The following is a 23,223-nucleotide window of genomic DNA, read 5'->3' on the forward strand; positions in this document are numbered from 1 at the left end:
GACCAAACATCACCATGACACACAGTACCGTAAATAGGAATGTCGTTGACTTCACAGAACGAGATCTCCGCCCGGCTTCGACAGAGATGCAGAGTTACTCAAAAATATCAGTGTCTTTATCCCTGCCGGGCAGCAAAGTTCTGGAAATTCTAGAAATGTTTTTACTCGGAGGGTAGAGGACAAAGTTTGGACATTTTTGGTAGACAAAGGGCTATTTCTCACGTCTCGAAAACTAGCGCGCTCGTCTAGAGGGCTAGGTCTAGACAGCTGGAGGTACACTTGCGTCATCACATCTTAATAAAGACAAGAACGGGTCGTTTGTACGAAGTAATGAGTGCCTTCGGTGTTTACACAAGAGACAATAGTGTTAAAAGCCAAACGGTAATTTAAAACAGGTTCAATAAACAATGACTCTTGATTACAAAATTGTCTCAAATTAAATCCCCTTCCTAGGTAGTACATGTTTATTCAAGGCCTTCTCCTAATAAATATATTAGAGGCAGCCCAATGAAAACCTAACGGACGAACACCCTAGACCAGTCCGCGCACCGACAAAGATACTATATAACCCAGCAACTGCGTGCGCCTGTGAGTTGTAACTATGCAGTTCTCCTACCACAGCGATGGCAGTATCGAAACGTAACAACACTGTTTTCACATTTCGCGCGGACTGAGTGTAATGGCAGGTGTTCGGTTTTCATTTGACTACCCCTTATACTCGTATAATGAGTCCAACTTTCAAATCTCTCTTTGAATTCTGCTGAAAGAATAAAATCCCAAGTGATGTGGTGGGCTCTAGTGTTTTTACCTAATAATTACCGTATTGCATCAAGGTAACGTCGGAGATAAAATTTTTACATCAGACTATGGCTTGCTGCTACCGCTCTTCCCTAAATAAATTTCGACGTAGTAACCATGGTGACTAGGCACAGAAATGCCTAAACGAAGCGCAAGATAGCCCGTCCCCAAATATCAATTTCACAAAACCGATAACTTTTAAAGTCAATTTACCCCTGTCATGAGAGACGCATACATCCGGTGGCAGAGAACGAGACTGAGGTAGCAGGGAAAATCTCCATTACCACTCCGACGTGTGGAGTCGTTAAAGCCTCCAGCAGTCCGGCTCCAAGAATTACGCGAGTCCATTCCATTCGCCGTTGGGACATCGGAAGAGGACAACTCATCCGACAGGAAATTTGAAAAGAATTCAACCGGTACTCGTTTTATTTACGTTCCTGATGAAATTGGCATCGGAGGAGACTGGGGACTGGTTGCGACAGGCCCTCAATTAAGTCGTGGAATCTGGAAGACATAAGTAAGGTGGAAAGGGGTGAAGGAGGGGGAATGAAACAGATGTTCGCCACCATACCCTCGAAGCCAAACGCCTAGCTGCATAGCATCGTCCGAAGTTTCAGCGAGGTGTCACGGGATACGCGAATACGAGTGGTAGTAAACAGTTAAATGACGAAATGAGGGTACGTTTAACAAAAAAAATTATTGGAGCCAGAAGGTCGGTCACATGCTACCGATCTGTTTTGTACTTACGAAGTGGGTCGTGTGCCAAAGTGAACTTTAGTTTTTATTCCGTTGTCACTCAATCTTTGTAAATGTAAGTTCCCTTCAGATCGTTTCATGATGCGCATGTGGAGGTCAGAAACGCGTCAAAGGGCAAACCTGTAAATAGTACGGGATTAAAAACCTTTTCTGATGTTTCATAATTCAAAAAAATAAACGGTATGTTAAATGGATCATAATTTAAACAGACTGCCAGAGTTTTGCATATCTGAGATGTAAGAATCTAAAAAACAAAGATCTCTTTTCCTGGAGAAATTCGCTTTACTTACTTAAGAAGCATACGCATGTAAATGAAATTAATAGGTAACAGCACACGTTCAGATACTTGTTTTATTGATGACACCATGGCCATTAATAGTTATAATTACAAGAGTGAAACTTTATAGGGTAATTAAATTGGTATACGCCTAAGGAAGGGCTGTTAGGGCTCTAGGCAGTTAACCTGAGAGAAGGAATAATGGCGGCCGGCTGCGGACGACTAATCTCCGGACTGAAATTTTTGGAGTGATTGTCCAAACGCGTTGAATTACTAACAAAAGGGTTTCACGTGATATCATGGCTATAACCAAAATGCATTCATGTACTTTTCACGAATTTTATTTCGATAGAAGTGTTGTTAATAATGGAAGTTTCTATTTTCTGTAGTGCTGTACCGTAAATTTAATGGGGCAGTATCTTCGGTTACTCAAAGCGGAGATAAGCTATACCCTACCGGGTGTTCACTCATATCGTATTTCTGCATAACAGTTATTTTACTTTACATTTAAAGCCCATCCATTCATTAAGTAAAAATACAGTGGTATTAAATTTAACGTATTTTTATTTCCATCGACGAAAGTAAAGCTGAGAGATCATATGGATGAGTGTTGTCCCGACCTGCAATCTGTATTCAAAGAAAACGCCTATTCACGTATATCAGAGCTCGCTTTCTCAACGCTCCACTGGTAAGCGCAGGCAATCGTGTGTTGGCGAATGTTTTCTGCTGTTTACACCATGTTCTACTACGCTAAGCGACATGCCAGGGAGGAGAGGCACACGTTCGTTGGCAGGTGTGGTATGACGCGGGGACGGATTCAGAGGGGACGAGGTTAGAGGAGGATAAAGGTGTGTGAGAGAAACAAGAGGGAAGGTGAAGATGGATGTGACGCAAGGAAGGAAGTACGGCACGGACACAGATGTCTTTCGTATACTTCCGGGAATAGTTCCAAGGCGGCCGCGTGCAATGGGAAATGATGCCACGGGAGCGATCGGGGGACCCTCCCCCCTCAAAACAGCTGCCCAAGGATGAGCGAGTGGGCTCCATCGCCTCTGATGAAAGACTTAATTGATTTATCCGCGGCCTCTTTCATTTGCCCCCGTGGAAGGGAGGCGACGCCGAGTGTTTGTGGTGCGTTGTCACAGGGGTCCGCACGCATCGGAGGAAAAGGACATGCTCCGGGGAACCCAGAAAAATAAAATTAATGTAAAATGCATCAACGCCAACACACTGCAGGGCGAGTAGACGAGGAGGAGTGAGTAAGTTGGCTTTATGGTGCCATTAATAGGCCAAGAAGGAAAATATATGTCTCTAATCCGAGAGAATTAATAAATTATTCTAAAGAGGAGGAATAAACTGTATGGGGAGGAAAAATCAGACAAATGAAGATATATTATGAAACATTGTTTCTCGAGGGTTTTAGATATGTCCGACAAGGTAGCTGATTGGCTGAAATATTTTTTTACTTTGTTATGATTTCGAATGAATTTGTTCAAAAGTAAACGCAAGAATTTTGATCTGTTCCCGGGATTATTTCCCGGGGAAGGAGAAATGAATCACTTGCCTTGTGTCCGAATTGATTTCAATAACTGCAGTTTCATCTCCGTAAAATACTAATATGGCACACGAAGTCAAAAATGAACATGACAAAAACATTACTTCGCAATGGTAGCTCATCCATGGAACTAAATTTCTTGTACCCTGTGAACATTTAAATTAAAAGGAATTGTGGGCTTCTTTACATTGATACCTATATACTTATAATAAATCATCTAAGCAGAATACATTAGGTAAGTCAAGGCGATAGTAACTGTAAATGACTTGGGAATTGCGTTTATTTTTAAATTACAATAATTAAAATAAGAGAAAGTGTCTCTATATAACGGAGGCCGGCGTTATTATGATGTTAGAGTAGAAGATTTCCTGACTACTTCGTCCACTACATTATAAAATAGGTACGATTTCTAAATATGGACGTGAAACATAAAAAAATTATCACTTTCTTCCTATAATTTAAACGGAGAGGCATAAGGGTCATAAGTTTTCCAGAGTTGCCAAAAAAGTAAAATATAAAGATAAAAGTTTCAAAATATATATATAAAGTGTGACCTGTTTATTAATCAAAAAATTAATAATTGACCCTCTATGAACGTCGTATCTAAGTTACCTATCCTTATTTTAAACGATGAATTAGCTTGAACACCCTGGAAATATCTTATTTTGTTAAACCTTAATCTTAGGATGAGAGATGTGGTAAAATGGTTGGCGAAATGGATGTACTATGAGTAAAAGAGACCTTCCTTGCTGTCTTCAATATTAGCTAGATTTTTGGCAAAAATAATTTCATAGCTTGTACCTAGGGGAAAATTTGGAGACATGAAGAACTAAGGGTTTTTAACTGCAGTCACAGTGTTGGAATTAATTAATGAGGGATAATATCTTAACAAATACAGTAAAATGAATCAGGAAATTCTCACGGAGTTTGCCCCAACAGCTCACTTTAAAATGAATGGTATGCAATGGCAAGGAATTAGCATCATTTTTACCACATAACTATGCTTGTGAGGGGAATGATTTGAATCCAAGTTAAGTGCCTGAAATATAGTATACTGGTCACGTAAATTTGATGTCGATCAATCCAGGAGGAAGTCAAGGATGAGCTCCACTGCTAACATTTCCCGGCCATTACAGACCGATTCGCCACGAATATCCACCATAAAATTCGCCCCCGGCGAGGTTCATTGATGGGCTCCGCTCGATTTAGTGATTTATTCATGGCGCGATCGTGCTCGAGGGTCGGGAAAAAGCGCTTGGCATTCAGAGAAGAGGGTTAAACGCGGAAAAAAGTGAGCAAACGACGATGCGCAGCCTGATTTCTGCTGCCTTCGTAACGGTGAGTTGCACCATGAACGATGAGATCAACAATGAAATAATGTCCGGTCATCCGAGGATTGAAAGGGCCCAATCGGAACTGTGCACCGCGTCAAATCGTTTCCCGCTCTCCTCAGAAAAAATATTAATTCCTCCCGGGTCGGTTCGATGAGGCTGGAGGAATGTTTCCTCCCGAAGCACATGACATCTTTGCTCCCGGGGGAAACACGGGGAAAGTCGAAAAGTGAAGCGTACGGGACATTCAGTCCAGGAGCCCACGCTCTATATTATCGCGGTTTCTGCATCGCAAGCAGGGTAGAGACCTGCAGTCTGCGGGGGCTTGAACTTGAACTCTGCACCCTAGATCTCTGAGGCGAGGCCCCGAGACAGCCGAGTCATTTGTCATTACATTTGCATAGCGCTCGAACTCGCCCAGCACAGAGTTTGGGGTCGCGTTCCCTGAAGCATGAGATCTTTGATACATCCACCTTACTTATTTATGTCAAGGCGCCTGTCCAAACACCCAGGAGACTGTTCCCCAAACAAATGAGTGATTCAAATCATTTCGGAATATTAATAAGCCCTCCGTGAGAATTGAGAGTCACGGCACAGGAGTACAAGTTTATAACAATTGTTTGAGTCGCGATTTCGAGCACGCGGAGCATATCAGCTGACCAACCAATCGAGTTGACCGGGGAGGTGGTTGGAGACAGGTGTGATACAAGCGAGAAGAAACAAGAAATGTTCCTCAATCGCCACCTATTTCGAGGAAGATTGGGATAAAAATTTTGATTGGACAGAATGGAAGTACGTATTACACTTTACCGGCCATGCAAAACGGGTGGGCAACGGGTTGGCAGACACGAAGACCGTGGATTCGAATTCCGATTGAGGAACGCATGTCATGATGTTTCATGGTAGATATCTCACTCGCGTAAATTTATCTTGCTATATTACTTCTAAGGAACATTTTTTTAAGAACCAGTCACTACTACTATTAAGATGATTGGGATTTATAAGAAATTTCTATTTTCATGTAATATGCTAGACTGATGTGAGAGTGTAGTCATTTTAGGTCAAAGTGCAATAATCTAAACATTTTTCCTGGTGAATAATTTGCAACTTTTCATCTATTATTATTAGATAATACAAGTAAAATGAGACATGACAATTTTCTGCTCTAAAAATCACTACCAACAGACATCACCTGCTCGTTTTCTCTTTGAAAACACCCTGCGTTCTAACCATTTACAATCCATTTACAATTTACACACCAGGAGTTGTTTGTTTTACTTGGGTTTACAATTTTCTCACGCCACATCAATATATATAGAAGCATCTTTTAATATCCTAACCGAATAAGGACGCCCAATTACGAATTGGTTTAAACCATACGTGAAAGAAATTTCTTTTAGAATTTTATTTAGATTCTTATGAAGATTACCCATAAACCTGCGCCTTAAACTTGTAGTTCGAAAATATTACACAATAACGATAAAAATTATCGTAAACCAATGAATAAAAAAACAATATTAAACACACCAACGTATGTGTGAACAAGTGTTAAATAGTTATTCAAATAAATTTGCACGACATTATCAGCAAAAAGGTTGAGGTTTCGCCAAATCCGAGCTGCTTTATTCCTATCGCCAAATGGGTGAGCACATCCGATGGTGGCTGAGGAAGTTCCTTTGGAAAGGCATTACATTGATGGCTGCAAATTAACGACCCCTTCTGTCATAGTCATTCGACTGGGGGATATGACCTCACCAAACGTCAGACTTCGGAGAGCGATGTAATTTACCGATCCACGAAATGGAAAAAGGCTACCGTAATTGCATTTGCGGTTAACGGGTGAGAAGACGTCAATTACCATAACCGGTCGGTCATACACCGATCAAGAAGAAGGTGGTTAGGTTTTTTTCGACCTAGCCAAGGGGCGCTCCATCTGTAGGGAGAGAGACAGAGAAATGAGAGAGGAAGTACTTAAACGGTCCAAGCATCCATTGGTTTAAATCAATGTCTGCCACCTCATTCTAGCCACCCCTCGCCCTTTCCACTCCCTATCGACCGCCTTGCTTAACGCTGTCATGGCAATTGCGGGATGAGAGATAATGCTGTCCGTCGAGAGGCGGGATGTCTGCGACCTCTTTACCTCGGTATATTACATTTATTTCTGTCGCTTAAAGGTAAACACTTACTTAAATATCAATGCAAAAGGCTCAATATGTAATGGGCTTTCAGCTATAGTAGAATTACTTCGTGAGGGATTTTGAAATATGACCACTTAGAGATAATTAAACTGATTTTTGAATAAAAAATGAAATATTCCTAGAAATTGCACGTTTAACGTTATTCTAAAAGAAAACTACGAATCGAAACACAAAAAAGATATAAAAAAATTGCATCGGCCGGGAATCGAACCCGGGCCGCCCGCGTGGCAGGCGAGCATTCTACCACTGAACCACCGATGCTCACAAAGGCTTCTGGGGACCTTTTGTAGTACATATATAGATTATTTTCGAAATTCGGGAGGTTTGGAGGATTTGTTCGGAGGAGGATTTGATTTAATTGATGGATACCAGCGGATGTAGTTTCTTTATCACCTTCAACGGCAGACTTTAGAATTGATCGTGAATGACAGTAAGTTAACTTCGCTGAATGACAGACGTGTACTTGCATACACTTAAGTGTTCTACGAATGTCATACTCTAGTCGTACGTGATTCATTAAACGCGTACCATAGGCCTTTTACACTGGCATTTACCTGTGGTGCAGAAGTGTAGCCACACACCCTCTTATTGTGAGGGGAGGTTAAAGGAAGGGAAGGAAAATACAGTGAGATGAGAAAGAAAGATCCGAGAAGATGAGAGAAAGGAAAATAAATACAATTGGCGAATTTATCACCAATGCGGTCGGCCGGTTGGAATGGGCGGAAAGGGGCCAGATGTGATAACAGCATGCTCGCTCGCGCAATTCAAGGACAGGTGCACTGAGCACTTTATCCAAATTGTAAGAAACAAAAACAATTGTCCCCGTCGATTCGTTTCCGTGGGTAATTTCTCACTATTAACCTCTATACCCTGAAGGTCTGGTCATCATGTGAGCAATTTAATTTTTCCTCAGAATGTTAATTGTTCAGTCCAAATGCGACCGAAATCGTTGCATTGATAATCCATCACTCTTTTGGGTGTCACGAATGGCTGAAACATTTGTTTTCTTCTCAGGTGAGGTGAGTCTAATCAGACGTTCAAGCACGGATGATTAGAAAACATTATCGGTTCGGCACTCCCATTCCATTGTTTTACCAATGTTTTCTGCCTAATAAGACGATCTCATTCCTTTCTTGGTTGATGCTCGTTCGATCTCGACGGTCCCTTAGGCCCGATATCTAGAATTCCGGATGTCCACTGAAATAGGCGAAGAGAACTGTCCCAATCACTTGTTTTCGTACCCAACCCGACCACACGAGAATACGAGTAGTAATCGGAAAACCACGATCGGAAAATTCGATAGTTTGTGGCGTGTCGATAGTTTTAAAAGTAATGGATTAGTAAATCTTTTTACTAATCCCTGATATCCTTGGCCAATGATCTGGGACAGAGAAATGGAAGAGAGGGCAACATAACTTTTCATAGGCTGTCCACTGATTTTTCAGGTATGACTCATTCCAAAATATATTATAGTAGGACACATTTATTTAGTTGGACGGTAAATGAAAAGGACTACCAAATCAAATAAAGTCTCTAGATTTAATTCGACAACAGCTTCTACCTTCGAAAATTTTTCATTTATCATCAAAAACAATACTCCTGCAAGCAAAACACAAGCTAAATTGATTGAATAAATTTGCCACTAATTGGTTGCAGTACGCAGTCAAGACCCTCCTCAGAGAAAGACACTAGAGGCAGACTGACCTGCAATGTGCCATATGCCAATAAACATTAACGATGGGTGCCAGTCATCTGTTTCCCTTTATAATTTTACTTGAATATTATGTAAACATTGTTAATAGAGATATGATGAATCCAACTCATTTGTCACCCTGGAGTTTATGATTTCGAGACATTTCACACTTGCAAAAAGCTCATGCTTATATATGAACGATGATATAAATTGCAATAAATTCCAGTTCTTCCAATGTATCCTCATCTCTTGTTACTTTACAGCTCTATCAAAAATGTCCTACGTTTCCTAAAAGATAAAGGTCAGATTCAGTTTGATTGACCAGTGTTTGATCGTTTGCCTTCCGATGCCTGCGTGCATAATGTCCATAATGGAACACGCGCATAAATTCCAAGGGATGAGAGAGCGATGAAATGAGCAAGCATAAAAAAGAGAAGGCGGCGCGCAAAAGAATGAACCCTCAGATCTGGCGCTTAGTGTAACGCTACTACGCACAAGGCCTCCTGTCGCTAGCCAGTCGCTTATTTATGGGATACAGGTGGCTTTTTCATTTAACAAAGGGAACGCCCTCGTCCGACTCCTTTAATCCCTTTTAACATCCCGCTACCCCACTTCTCCTCCCAAAATCACATCACATCGACTCCTTCCATCTCGCTCTCTTTATCCTTTGTCACCTTCGCCTTATATCGCGAAGAGAAAGTTTTATTCGTGTGTCCTAACTCCATATCAGAAACTTTATCGGAATAAGGAGATGCGAGTCATAGCGCTTGAAATTGCGCAAAAAATACAAGAACACACCAGTCTAACTGAATCCCACTCCACGTTTACTTCCACTAGCTTTGAAGTGGTGTTGTCATCGAGGTCTAGAACACTCTTAGAATATAATGGTATCCTTGTGATAAGGAAAAGTAGAAAATATAGTTCCGTATTAATTATTGGTTTTGGTGTAGTTCATATTTCAAATTAACACAACTTCCTTACATTACCCCTCGTAAAATTGATACATAATGGGGAGAAAATAGTGTAATTTGGCAAAAGTAGTAGTAATAAAACATCTTTATTTGGTTGAGATTGTGACTAAATATAGTAGTCCCTTCTTCCACCTAACCCGTAAGTACAGTGATTAGTTTCACCAGTAAAGAGATTTATTACGCAAGCATAAAATTCCTATTAAAGGTTGTACGCTGTTTTTACTCTTTTAAAGTTTCAGATCTAATCCTTTATATATTCTTTAATTTTAAGTAATAACTTCAGTTATGTAACAATACCGTTATCGGATAGACCTTTGCTCGCTATATGCCAATAAAAGTCATACTGCCAGTTACGATCTCCTGATGAGTATTATGCTCTCCTGATTGAAAATCTGCATTGAGTTTTACCATTGAGTCAAATTTAATCAACTAAAGTACGGTCGTTCTAATATAATCATCATTGGTCGGAAAGGATGTCGGTGAACAGATATAAAGTACTGAAAGTATTTTACAAGAAGAGATAGCTTTGTATTGAAGATCTTTGTAAGTAATTTGTGACAACAGTAACGCCCGCTATTATAATTTTCGTCAAATCAGGAGAACTCCTTTTAAAGTATTCAGTCAATTCAATACTTCCATGGAGTTAGCTGTTACTGCACAGAATATTCCTCTTTATAATACTCGTATATGATGCTCGAAAGCATTTCGTGAAAAAGTTGTTTTCCTTTTGCTCTGCGGCTGGAATCCGGGTTGATGTAGGAAAAGCACGAAGTTGCGGTGAATCCAAAGAAAAATACTAATATTCAATTGTTCCTGGCTCAACCTTGTGGAAATTCATTTTAATGAAATTAAGAGATGACGCTTGAGCGTTGAAACCGGTTGTACGCTAATAAAGGACTGTGGAAAGTTATTTTGTATTCTTAATTTCATTAAGAATACTAATCCTTAATACACACTTCAAAGTTATTAAATCGCTCTTAGAGTATTTATCCGTCGCCACTGCTAAAATGCGTCAATGCGTCCTAGCCACTTTGGGACGGCGCAGCTTCAGATGGTTTAGCTGAGCGACGCTATGCTCTCGAGGAATGCTGTTTATCCATTTTTCAATTTTTAATTCCACCAAGAAACGAAATAAACCACGAAAAACGTATACGTGAGAACAAAAACCACTCGTTTTATAAGTTCAGTATTAATAAAAACTGCGCTTTCAGACGGTTGCACCAATGAACTTTGTATGTAATACATACCGAATCACTGCTAACATGCATGTAATGCCACAATAGTTGAGTTCTTTAGCTATCAATATTCCCGATTTTTTTAAAGCAACAATTATCAAGTAATTGATAGATATTTTGTTTTTCAAATAGGAAATCCCATGCTTCAATGACAGCAATTATGATTACAAGAGGTCAGCAAATAGGAAGACTAAATACCTTGGTTTAGAAATTCCTATTTTAATGGTAAGAGCATCTGTATCTTGGAGTGAAGCAGAATATAAACGGCGATATTTATAGTTAAAAAAGGATGTGAACACAATAGATATTAGCAGAAAACATGAAAGTTTAAATTAATTTAATGAATGCCAGCAATTGACCTTTTTTCCTATTACAACACCTATCATAATACACGCATTCTAGCTTCTACTATTACATTATATTATGGCAACTCAGGCATGCAATATACAAGTACATTATACAGACACCTGTATGTCACCACTCCTCAAAATATTATAAATGTAGGAGTCTTTAAATTACGCAAATAGCAGAATAAATAAAAAACAGTAGTGTGAATACAGATTAGCAACCGATACATCATGATATTATATGCTTTCTCTCCACAATGCCAGTAACTTTGGTTTCAAATTTGGCATTTATCTTGAATTCACGGAAAAATTCCCCCAGTATTTTGAGGTTTGAAATATAACTACACCTACATTTCGCAAATTTAAACCTTTTCAATATAAGATGAAATGCTTTCTCGATAAAAAACTGTTCACCTCATCATCCATGCATGTGAACCGCATAATAACGGTGATTATTATTCAGTGAATATCGAATGGAGCAAATAAATCGCGAAACAAGTTCATGCATGTCCCCCGTGTTCATAATTGGAGCGTTATGGCTTTCGCGGGGAGCTCCGAAAAAATTCGGAACTGTTTGAGCCGAGGGCGGGAGCTGTGAAACACGTTATGAGATCTCTCAAATAAGAGAATGCCCAGAAGGCTTAAAAACTCTTGGAATACTTCTAAACCTTCGCTGCCTGCCAGTTCACCCCTCAAAATGGGCAGTGCCAAAGGGAAGTCGCCGCCGGATGGGGACGATGCTTCTTCTGAGCAGAAAAACGAGATGAAATGCGGCCAAGCGATAATTTCCTGTTGCTCCAGCTCATCCCCGAGGTACTTGGATAACCAAGGCGATTTCACCAATGACATATGACGTAATCGCAAAATACCCGTAAAAACCTTCCCAGCGTTATCGTGACCGTGAGATAAAAGGGCAATCGTTATCAGCAAGAAAAATAGACTCGGAGCAAAATAAAATGGCTGAAAAATAAACTCAGGCAATATGAGACAATAATGTACAAGACAAAAGCTCATTCTGAGATGAGTTAAGGTGTTCTGAAAATGATTTGAGATGAGTTATGGCTGTTAATATACCGTTTAGTGATTCAACCGATGTTAAAGTAATTCTACATCAGCTGGGAATCGAACCCGTGCCGCCCGCGTGGCGGGCGAGCATTCTACCACTGAACCACCGATGTTAGCGAATATGTTTAGCGACGTTTATGAGATAAAAATACAATACAGGAACTAATTACGTTCGAGCAAGAATAACGGCAGAATAGTCTGCCTCTGTATTGCAGGTATCTGCCTTCATCACCTTTCCACGACTCGGTCTTCTAAGAAGCATCTTTGCTTAAATCCTCTCGCTGTGAGCATTCATTACCATCGAAATAGTACCGCGTAAAAGAGTCGTGATTGAAGAAATACTACGATTTCAAACTCTCTAAATAGCACTGGTAGTAATTATACGGCAAGGGTCATTTAGCTTCTAATTACTTTTTAAAATGTATTAATTTTTAGCATACCATTCTCCACCGAAAATTTTCGGGACTGACAAAAACGTTGCCCTCTTACGTCGAATTAAAATTTAAGAGCTCGCAAAAATGACAGATTTCCCACACAAAATATGCGCTGTCAAAATTCAACCCCCTTGGAAAGCTGCCTTAGTGGTGCAACCATGGGCTAATACCTGTGGATCCGTGATCTGATCGTCATGGTGATAGATCCGTGTTCTGATGGTCAAATGTTTTCATATATTGGTCAATCCCATGTATTGGTGAAAATAATACGACCTGTTAGGTTGTATGATGGCGAAACATCATTTTAATTTCAAAAATCCTCAGTAGATTGTCGCTATCCAAAAATTTAATTTCTGTCGTCATTCAATTTAACCTAAAATGGTAACGTCTTCAAGGCGAATAATTCCGGACAATCTGAAATGTGTACCAACCCTAAATTCTTAATCCGTTGGAAGTTACAGAAATTGTACTCATCACAGTTTATTCTTCCTTATTTAATAGTAGGTTCAACTGATTCTTATGTCTTCAGGAAAAACAATTGTTGGATATAAAGGAATAGCCTGGTTTTTACTCTATTATTTAACTGATTACAGTTTTTTCGCTTTCGCGAGAAAAAGAATGACCCTTCCCTTATAAGATATTACCGCCAAAAGCCCGAATGCCTCGTATTGAAGGAGAAATTCGTGTCTTTGGTGATATGTCTTTGGTACAACAGCTAAGCGATATGCTGATATTAACTGCTAAAAACTTTTGTGGACTTTTTATTAATAAATAAAGCAAAAGTATACGTTTTATTACTAATTTTTGATATCGCTATGCTAATACAATGTAAGTTAGTAATTAAAACATACTAATCATTAATTAGGATTTCTTCCCAAATAATGAGAAATTATCCAGCAAAGGAAAATCAAGTTTCACAATACGTTTTCGATATGCTGGGATGTCATATATTATCTTTCAATAGCATACCAATATCGTTAATCATTAGCTTTGTAAACATACCGCAGTGACCTTCAGCAATTATGAATCAATTTTAATTCGATGTGCAAAAAGAAAGTTAAAGGAAATTTTTAGCGATAAATCATCATAAGTATTAAAGCCAACGCCTAAGGGAAACCACTAGCTAAAGGAGCTTCGCACACTTTTTTCGTAGCTTCTATCTAAAGGAAAATTCAAACGCAAAAGTGGTATTTTTTTATAGCATAACACGGTTTTTAATTTAATGAAGTAACTTTTATAAAATGAAAACAAAACTGTCATTGTTTCTTCGAAGTATATAAAAATAAGTTTATAAAATATATTTATAAAGGGAGACAAGTGCAGCAAGAATTATACGGGAAATTTGCGTAGTTTATTAAACTGAGTTTGGCGTGATTACCCATACACTTGCTATTGACAATTAATTATTTTCTCACAATTGACCGGATTATATCGCGCACTTGGCGAGAGAAATCACCATTTGTCAAGCTGATTCGTAGACCCGTTTCACGAAATCAATTCCTATCCACCGTGTACATCATAGATAGCCCAACAATTTTTAGTCCCGACGCCTAGTCACCGACTGGCCTAAGAAAACCCATTTCACTCCAATCTAAAAACAAATTCAAAAGCGTAATGGTAATTCTCCCACCAGCAAAGTGAGAACATGACAACATCAAATATTTCTCCAATGTAATGGCGAAGGGAAACCCCATCCTCGAACTCTTTAAATCGATGCGAATAAAAATGGGCGGAAAATCGTTATACAGCGGGACCAAAAGTGCAAATGTGATCATATTTGTCGTTAGTATTTCTTGCATTGGTCATTCAAGGTCGCGAGGTCACCACCTCCCTATAAATTCCGAAAAAATCCCCTCCCTCGGGACGATCCCTTTGAACTAGTCACATTCTCTCAGAGAACCGCGGTGGATTGTGACATATTACCTACGCCCGTGAAGAAAACTCCTACGCCCAAGGGACCTTAACGTTTGCCGGACGTTACAGAGGCGGGCGGCATTGCAACTGCTGGAAACCAAGATGTGGAATTCCGAAGGGCGGCGCGCGGTTAACACGGGAGGAAGGCGCCAAAGACGTGAGACGGGGAAGCTTTTGTGCGTAAAATGGGAAGCGAGGCGCAAAGGAGGGTGGGAAAAGGAGGGGGGTTAGGGACGAAGAAATGAAATTGGAAGACCGGCTACGGAGATCGCTGGTGTATGTGTGCGCAAGCGACAGGCCAAAGGAAGGAAGAAGGGACGGCATGTTGGGTTGGGGCCACTCTTCCTCGACTGGCGGCGTCTCTCTCGCGGACATCAAAGAGAGCGCCGCCGCCGGGCGATATCCCGCGATGAATCTCGCGCCGAATAGGAGATAATCTCGCGGGGTCGCCATCTAGTGGCGTCAACGGCGAGCGAGGGGCACAATCCCATGAATTAATCACTTGTAATTGCATCTTTATTGGCCATGAAGCGGTGAATCAATAAGCTGCACGTTCAATTCTTACGATCGCGGTTCCTTGGTAAACACGGTCTAAGGTCAAGACTGCTATAGATAAAGGAAGAAAAGTGCATTCCTCTATGATGCTACAGTTTACACGCGGGAGAGGGAATTAATTCATGCGCTCTGGGAAGTTGTGTGGAAACGGAGCGCTGACAACTAAATAGTTTCATACATCAAGACTTATATAGTAAATGCAGTATCGGGATTAGAGTTTAATGGAAGAAGGTCACAAATGTATTATTTGCACCTAAATCGATTGATATATCCACTAGTTTGATCACCAGGTTTTTTCCAAATCCATCGTAAACATATAAAATTCATCAAATTTTTAAAGTTATTTGATTTCAAATATGATATTCCGTTCCGCTTTTTAATTTGTCCGCTCTTTAAACATCTCATATCGTCTAATGATGTTTGAAAATATGCATTGGGTCAAAATCGGGAGGACAAATAATTATTTCAAAGTTCATCTGCTAATCATGAATGTTGTTGAAAAACCAAAAATACAGAATTTACATCACAATAATTAAATACGCAAAATGTGTTCCACGGCACAAGCATACTGTTTTAATTACTAAACGATTGTGCTGAGATACAAACGACATGACACTTCGCAAATGTACTTGCTTGCTTTCATATTCAAAAGAAAACACGCTGATATAATGCAGAGAAAACTTCATATCTTGTTGATTATAGATATCCAGGGTTGCACCAGGGCAGAAAAATATATGGAAAACCTATGACCAAGCAGGACAATAGGTTGCTTCATAATGGCAAACACATTTGAGCGCCATTGTCAACTTAGCCTCCATATCACTTCTCATCATAATAGAATCTCGGAATTCTGGCCTTGACTTTTCGCTATATATCAGAACCGCCTCGGAAAAGTCGTAAAGCTAATATTGATGATTGTGAAAAAATTCCTCTCGCTTCACCGCAAACTCAAATAAAATTAATTGAAACCTGGGATGTCATTCTACAGGATCAATTCTTTTGATGCTGTTTGTACTCAAGGAAAAGAGTATAAAACGGAGGTCTTGGGCGGCAACCGACCTTCGGAAGTTTTAAGGCGTATACTTAAAGGTGGAGGTTAATAGAGGCCCGACCAATCGGATATTTCTGATACGATTGGCAAATACGTGAGGCGTGAACCTTCTTAAGGAAAAACAGTACTGCATCACTATTGGTAGAAAATACACCTTAATGAATGGAGTGCATTAAATATCCAGAGAAAATATTAACGTGAGTTTTATAATGAGGGTGATTCTAAAGGCGGAGTCATTTGGCGATGGAGTGGATGGGGATGTCACTTAGTTATAAAACAAAAATATAATTTTCCTTAGATTTTTTCTATTTTCAGAATAATAAAACTTGACATTGCACATTTGTGGTGACAAATTGATCAGTCACTAGGTTTTCAAGAAAAATTAGAAACTTACTTGTGACAGACTTTTATAAAATTTTATCATTCACATGGCATAGACATTTATAGCTAATCGATAACTTTAAAATAAAAGACACATGACTTGATTGTCTACAGAATGAGTGAACACAAGTCATCACAGCCAAAACTTTCCAGAGAGCTGTCTCTTAACATTTTGACTTGAAATTCGGAGACGGAGCAAATTCATAAAAATACGGACAAATTCTCTTCGGAGCATGTTCCCATTCTACTTTTCTCCAGTAAACTTAATCTTTTGACTTTTTCAACAAAATATTCTTCGTGTTTATTCTGGACCCAAATTCTGGTCCTGAGGTTTCCAAGACGTCGTTTGTGATTCTGCTGTCGATCACCAGTTTGTTTTCATGGGTGCCCGATGTTAATTTGATTGTTTCTCATAGTAGATATAACTGTATCTTCCGGAACCCCGTCAATTTGAGAGAAATTCTCGATCCACATACATGGAGGAAGATTGCGTTCGAAACGGGGAAAAGGACGTCGCGAATGGCTTAATTTTAAGAGGTGAACTTTTTCCTTCAAACTTGTCGACTTACTCCTCATTTCTAGCATGGGAACGCAATTTTATGCTTATGAATGCCTGAAGTATTATAGTTTAAATTAATAAGTATGAACTAATCTTACTGAGCTGATGGACATTACATTTTTTTTCTGCTCAAAGACAGTGAGCAATCCCAAGGTCGGTTGGGTTTCCCTATTGGCGTACTGCTCGAAATTAATATTATACGCTATGATTTTGGGAATTACGCTGAAATAGCTGACGAAATTTTAATGGCTGTCATCAAGATAATAATGATAGAACTTTGAGTCTTATGAAGTTTGCATAAGAATATGATAAAAATTCATGAATTTTGATTCGGCGTTTTTCCAAGTTTCAATCAAGATGTAAGGACGTGCGCCAGCCAAATTTACGAAGAACTGCAAACACTAAATATCCTACACGACCAATGCTCCTTTTAAAGGAGTCAGCAAACTACTGACACTGATTTACTTGGGTAGATTTTGATGACTCAATAACAGAGACATGGAACCTGCAACACCCAGTCACCATGCGGTATTATTGCACGCAAGGTTACTGTGACCTGCATTATTCTTTTGAATGCATATGCTGTCTCTGTTCCATTTTAATCCCACGTCCGAGCAAGAACCCTCTCCACATGGTAGATCATAATCTTCGTTTCGGAAAAATACAGGTAACTTCAACCGTAGTCTCGTTGCCTCACGCATCTCCTCAAGGGCAATGGCCAAGGACTTCATTCAGTATATTGAATTGTATATTCATTCATTTAATGAAATTTTAAGTCCACACATATCAATGCGCTTTGAAACTAATTTACTTGTAAAACGCTATAAATCATCGAAGGTTGAATAAATACCACAACTTATTGACACATTATTGATAGTAGAATTATCTTCATACATGACTATAGAAGACCTTCCAGGCACTAACTGATCAATTATGCGTGTTCCTACGGATTGTATGTCCCAGTGTATCTGTGTTTTATTTCATGTTTATCAATTAAAGTGATACACATCATGTAGCAAGTGCGTCTTACAATGATAATTTGCAATAGCTCTTTTAATTTAACTATCGAAATTTTCAATGTATTATTTAGAAATTAGGGGCCAGAATCCGTTTGCAAATTTAAGAGATTATTTTTGAATGAAATCGCGCATTTTCTTGTAATACTCCTGACAATGGACCAATTGATATTTATATATTAATATTCAGATGAAATTACTAAGATGAGGCAAAATTATCCCTCATGTGGCGATTACCCGCACAATTACGACTATGTTATGTAAAAGTCATGGATTTTAATTTTTAACGTTGAACAGTTAAACATCGTTAAATGATGATAATTACACCTTTCGAAAAATTAGCAACAGAAATTTAATGCTCCTTTGCATTTGAACTTGTTTCATTGGAATTCCAAAGGATTGCAACTCAGCATGCATATACAGTTTTAAGCACGGGTGCCATGCATTCTCCTTTTCTGGTGTTGGCCGTGGGTGTTCTGGGTGCGATGAAATAAAGTGGAGGAGAGATCGGATCGACGGCGGAGGCGGTTCGTGTGTGGGTCCCGGAAGAGGGACCGCTACAGCTCCATGGAGACCCCCTCCTCCTCACCCACATCCTCCCCCCCCCCCGGAAAGAGAAGAACGAAGTATACAACAACCCCAATAGTAGGCGACAATGGCCCCACGGTGTTGACCGACATTTTAGGGAACATAAAAGCAGATTTGTTTTCTGGAAGCTCCCAGAAAACATGGATATCAAACCATCACCGAAAACTCGGACATCCCAGATGGAGTTGCTAGATCTATGAGCTAATAATTTCAGAACTGCAAGTAATTACTTATCAACACGTTTTCATTATTTAAGCAAAGTACCTTCACTCGTTTAACAATGCCCTATACCTCTCCCTTCTCCCCCTTCTCCAAAATACCGCTCAAACTTCTCCTTTACTACAAATAGTAGCAAGCAGCTAGCTATCCGAGAGTTGCTTGGTGCATCTCTCCGCTCATATGATGACTTCTTCATTCTTTCATAAATCACTACCTAAAGGTACCACACTATCTTTTTATGTTCTAACTCTAATCGACTTACTTTTAAGTTTACCGATTCTAGTTTTATTTTATTTATACCGTATGGAAGCTATTGTACTGCTAACAATTCATAATTTTTAATGTCCAGTTTTCCAAAATACTTCTCTTGTCGCTTGGTTTCGCATAATTTTTTCACGTTTCTTGTCCATTTGATTTTCCCCTTTTTATGTCACGTCATTCTTTCGGCAGCTCCATTCTTCTTTCCGTGACCCCGTCCATGCTTTCCGAAGAAAAATGAACGCCACATGCATATTTTGGTGAAGGGTCCCTCGACCACTTTACGACCCCTCCTTTGGGCTAGCTAGTTTTTAACTTCACGTTAACGAATCAGAATTGTTTCTTTCTAAGGGTGCACATTTATCACCATGAAATGGTGCATCCCATTTAGAGAAGTTAAAAAAGCAATATTGCCTATGTCTAGAAAATTATTTGATACAAACATTCATTATAGTTTCAATAACTACTTGATTATTCAAGAATGAAGAAATGAGAAATAGTTTAAAAAGGTTGAAATGCGATGCCTTATGGTATGTCCTACCATCGGTAATTTTCAATTAATGTTAGATTTTACGTCTATCAAAGGGATATATACCATAGGTTCGTAATTATTAAAAGGTCTATCAAGTTCCTTTTGCTTCGCTATGGAATTGGAAGATAATGTTTCGCATATGAAAAAATCGTAGACACAAAAACCAGCGTAATCAAACACCATTTCTAACAGCGAAACACCGTCCAGCTAAGTAGAATTTGAATCAGTATAAAAGTTTACAAATTTGTGATACTGTGAGAATAACTATGGCAACGTGTCAAGGAGTGCTATATCTCATAAGAGTATGCCCACGCTAATTATAAAATATTCAAGGTAATAAAGAAGCATAAATACACTGCAAATGAAGTGTGGAAACATGAGTGGGATTACAGGTTTCCAGACAAATGGCAATAGCTTTCAATTTTTTACTCGACACCTTGACGTGAATGATGTTCTCTCTCATGACTAAGGACGGACCATATCAAGCAACATGAATGTGAAAACCCAAATATCTAGTCAAATACTGTGCCTCGTCAAGTATTTTAAGACCAAAATGAAGGTAAGGTCTGAAAATAGCACTCACGTTTAGTGAATAATCTCGTTACCCACTAAATTATTAAGAAAAAATTCGTTTTTTCTCTAAATAACCATTGGTGAATGCGTCCCTGGTTCTGTCATTGAGTATTTTCATACGCTAACATATGACCAGTTGGTAGCGCTCACTCTTGATCCGTTTTCCGAGAAATTTATTTACAATGAAGATACGATATTTCATCAGAGTCCTTCGTAATATTTTGGTTTAAATTTTTCTCAATCTCTATTTATCAAATATACACCCAAATACGTAAGATTCGTAGGTCACTCCGTCTATTAAATTTGGACTCGGTGACGTAAAAGAAAGGAATTTCTTGGGGTAATGCCTAAACTATACCCTTCGAAATTTCTGGAGCTGCCTGCAGAAAAACATGACTCCGAAAGAATGAGATATAAATAAGACAAAGGGCCGTATCGCAGGCTCTTTTGGGAGGAGATGCTCAAATGGAAACCTAACGCTAACAGTTTCAGGCTTAACTTTGTGGAATTCTTTCATGGTGAGGGTGAAAGAAAGAGAAAAAACACTTTGCACTTCCACACACTTTTAATATAACACGACCATGGTTTCGATGCTGCGCATCATCATCAGGTGAGCTGATGATGATGCGCAGCATCGAAACCATGGTCGTGTTATGTTTAAAGTGTGTGGAAGTGCAAAGTGTTTTTTCTCTTTCTTTCATTCTCACCATCAAATGGAAACGTTGAAAACTAAAAGTAATAAACATAATACATATAGGGGAGTTATATCGTATACGATATGTTCCCATTACTGATAATGATTATTTTTTGTCTATTCTCGTGCATATTTTTTTCTCGACTTTTATGAAATCTCTCGTTTACTTTTATAGCTGTTTTATAAATATATATGTAATTGCAACAATTTTACGAGAGTTATTGAAGCTGAAATCATTGAAATTATCCTCGATCGGGCCTCGCACCGATATTCTTCCGCCGAATAAATGCTACGAGTTATAATCAGCAAGGGGTCAACAAAAAAATATACATTAACTTCATGAAAGAGACTCATAATCGAGCAGGCTCGACCAAATAAAATTTGAAAATGTTACAGATGTGTGTTACAGAAAATATTGCATTCATGGTGTTCGTCTTCTGAGTGAAAGGAAACTTTAAATTATCCAAATATTACCGATTTTCGCGGAAGAAAGTTTTAACCATCCAGCATTTCACTGAAATTTAAAAGAGAAGAAAATGATTGAAACCCATACCGACTATTTTTAATCGAATAAATTCAAAAATCTTCTCTTTTACCAATTAATATAAGCGCTGTAACAAGTTGAGAATTCAAGAAAACACAAAAAAGCGAAGAACGTGACATCGCTGTAAAAAGACGCTCAATAGTTCATCAATAACAATGAGCATATGGCGTTTTTTCGGTTCCTTTGTATGACTCCTGATAGAATTCGAAAACAGTCCGCAATCCTTTGGAAACGATGTCCTTGACATATTACTCCGGGCGGATATTTCTACTAGCCTTTGAGTTCCCGAAGGTCGCTTCGTGATAAGTAATAACTATCGAGTCGAGTCCATCTGTTTTACTGCTGCCGATCCCTAGTAAATTGGGTGACGAGCTGTATGTGAGTGCTTCGACCTTACATTCCTTCCACGACGAACACAACATGCAATGCGGAGGCGGGGAGGATGAGAAGAGAGACCAATCCCCAAAGGCGCGACTCGTGAGATGGAGCGTATTGTCTGTAGTGCCCATAGATGGGCACTCGTCCTACGTGTGCGCACGGCGCTTCTTGCGTCCTCCGTCACTGTGTCGGACTTATAGTTTCTTCCCCACACCCTCTGCCGAGTGGCTTGTTGCCAGTTCACCTCCTCCCTCACGCCCACTCCTGCCCCCGGCTAAGTCCGCGCTCTTGTTTCCGGTGTATCTCCCAAGGCATTAAATTGGGAAGGGGTAACGTCGCTCTGGCGCCGGAAGTTGGCGAGTTGATTCGGAAGGTTGGGGCTTCACGCCGATGAGGAGCAAATCTACAGGTTGGAGCTCAATATTCATCCTCACTGGTTTGTGACTCTCCACATGAATGAACTTGGGTGCGCGTGAAGACACGAAAGCGATTTGACGTGAAAAATAATTTGATAATACTGGGATTCGAAGGTCGGATCTCAAGTTACTAGGTTAGGTGTTTTGACTAGCAGCAAATACGTAAAAATTCCAATTCCTATACTTTGTGGGACGTATTGTTCCAGAATGGGAGGTTTTTTTGTTCAGCCCGTAACGTAGTAACTCGTAACTCCGGACGTTTTATTTTTATTGCCCTAAAAAATATCACTCTACATTTCAATGGCAAATACATTTTATAAACCCACTGGACCAACCCTTTTCTTGTGGTCGTGTTGATAATAAGTACCTTGGAGGGACGCCAGAAATATTTTAATCATTAATAAAAAATCCCATGAAAGAAGTTTGCAAATCCTTGAATCACACAAGATTCTTTCTAGGAAAATTTTCCAACGATTTAATGCAAATGCTTCCACCGACAGGATTAACATCAGATCGGCGGCATATCACTTCTAATTGTCAGATTGATATCCCCCATCTACCTGTTTTCACATTTCTCACCTCAGTGAAATTCGCCGAAGTTTTATCTCCCGGAAAAAGACACTAGCCTAAGAACTTGGCTCGAAAATGTTCCTTGTTCAAATAAAACCACAAGCTGACAACTTTTGATATAGTGAACTCATTTATTCAATCCCTGGTCTTAAACTAACAAGAAAGGTGCAAAATAACATCGGATGTCGACCCACTCCATAAATCTAAGCCTACCTGCTAACTACCTTGAATTAATATTAAATGAAATAATGTCGTTATACTTCCACGGATTATCTACCGATTACCTCACAACTCTCCCGATTGTCATCCAAGATA

The 23,223-nt window shown here is 39.3% G+C and overlaps 1 protein-coding gene and 1 non-coding gene across 2 annotated transcripts in view; one reads left to right on the plus strand and one right to left on the minus strand.

Moving 5' to 3' along the window:
- The window catches only part of Tsp (Thrombospondin), a 208,796-nt gene that overhangs the window by 109,602 nt on the left and 75,971 nt on the right, over positions 1-23,223 (plus strand). The gene's annotated exons all lie outside the window — the stretch shown is intronic.
- Positions 7,106-7,176, minus strand: TRNAG-GCC (transfer RNA glycine (anticodon GCC)). The gene has a single exon. It is a non-coding gene; the product is annotated as a tRNA-Gly (tRNA).

The sequence above is a fragment of the Hetaerina americana genome, unplaced genomic scaffold (assembly GCF_022747635.1).
Source record: "Hetaerina americana unplaced genomic scaffold, ioHetAmer1.1.p SCAF_1, whole genome shotgun sequence".
In the NCBI taxonomy this organism is placed as follows: domain Eukaryota; kingdom Metazoa; phylum Arthropoda; class Insecta; order Odonata; family Calopterygidae; genus Hetaerina; species Hetaerina americana.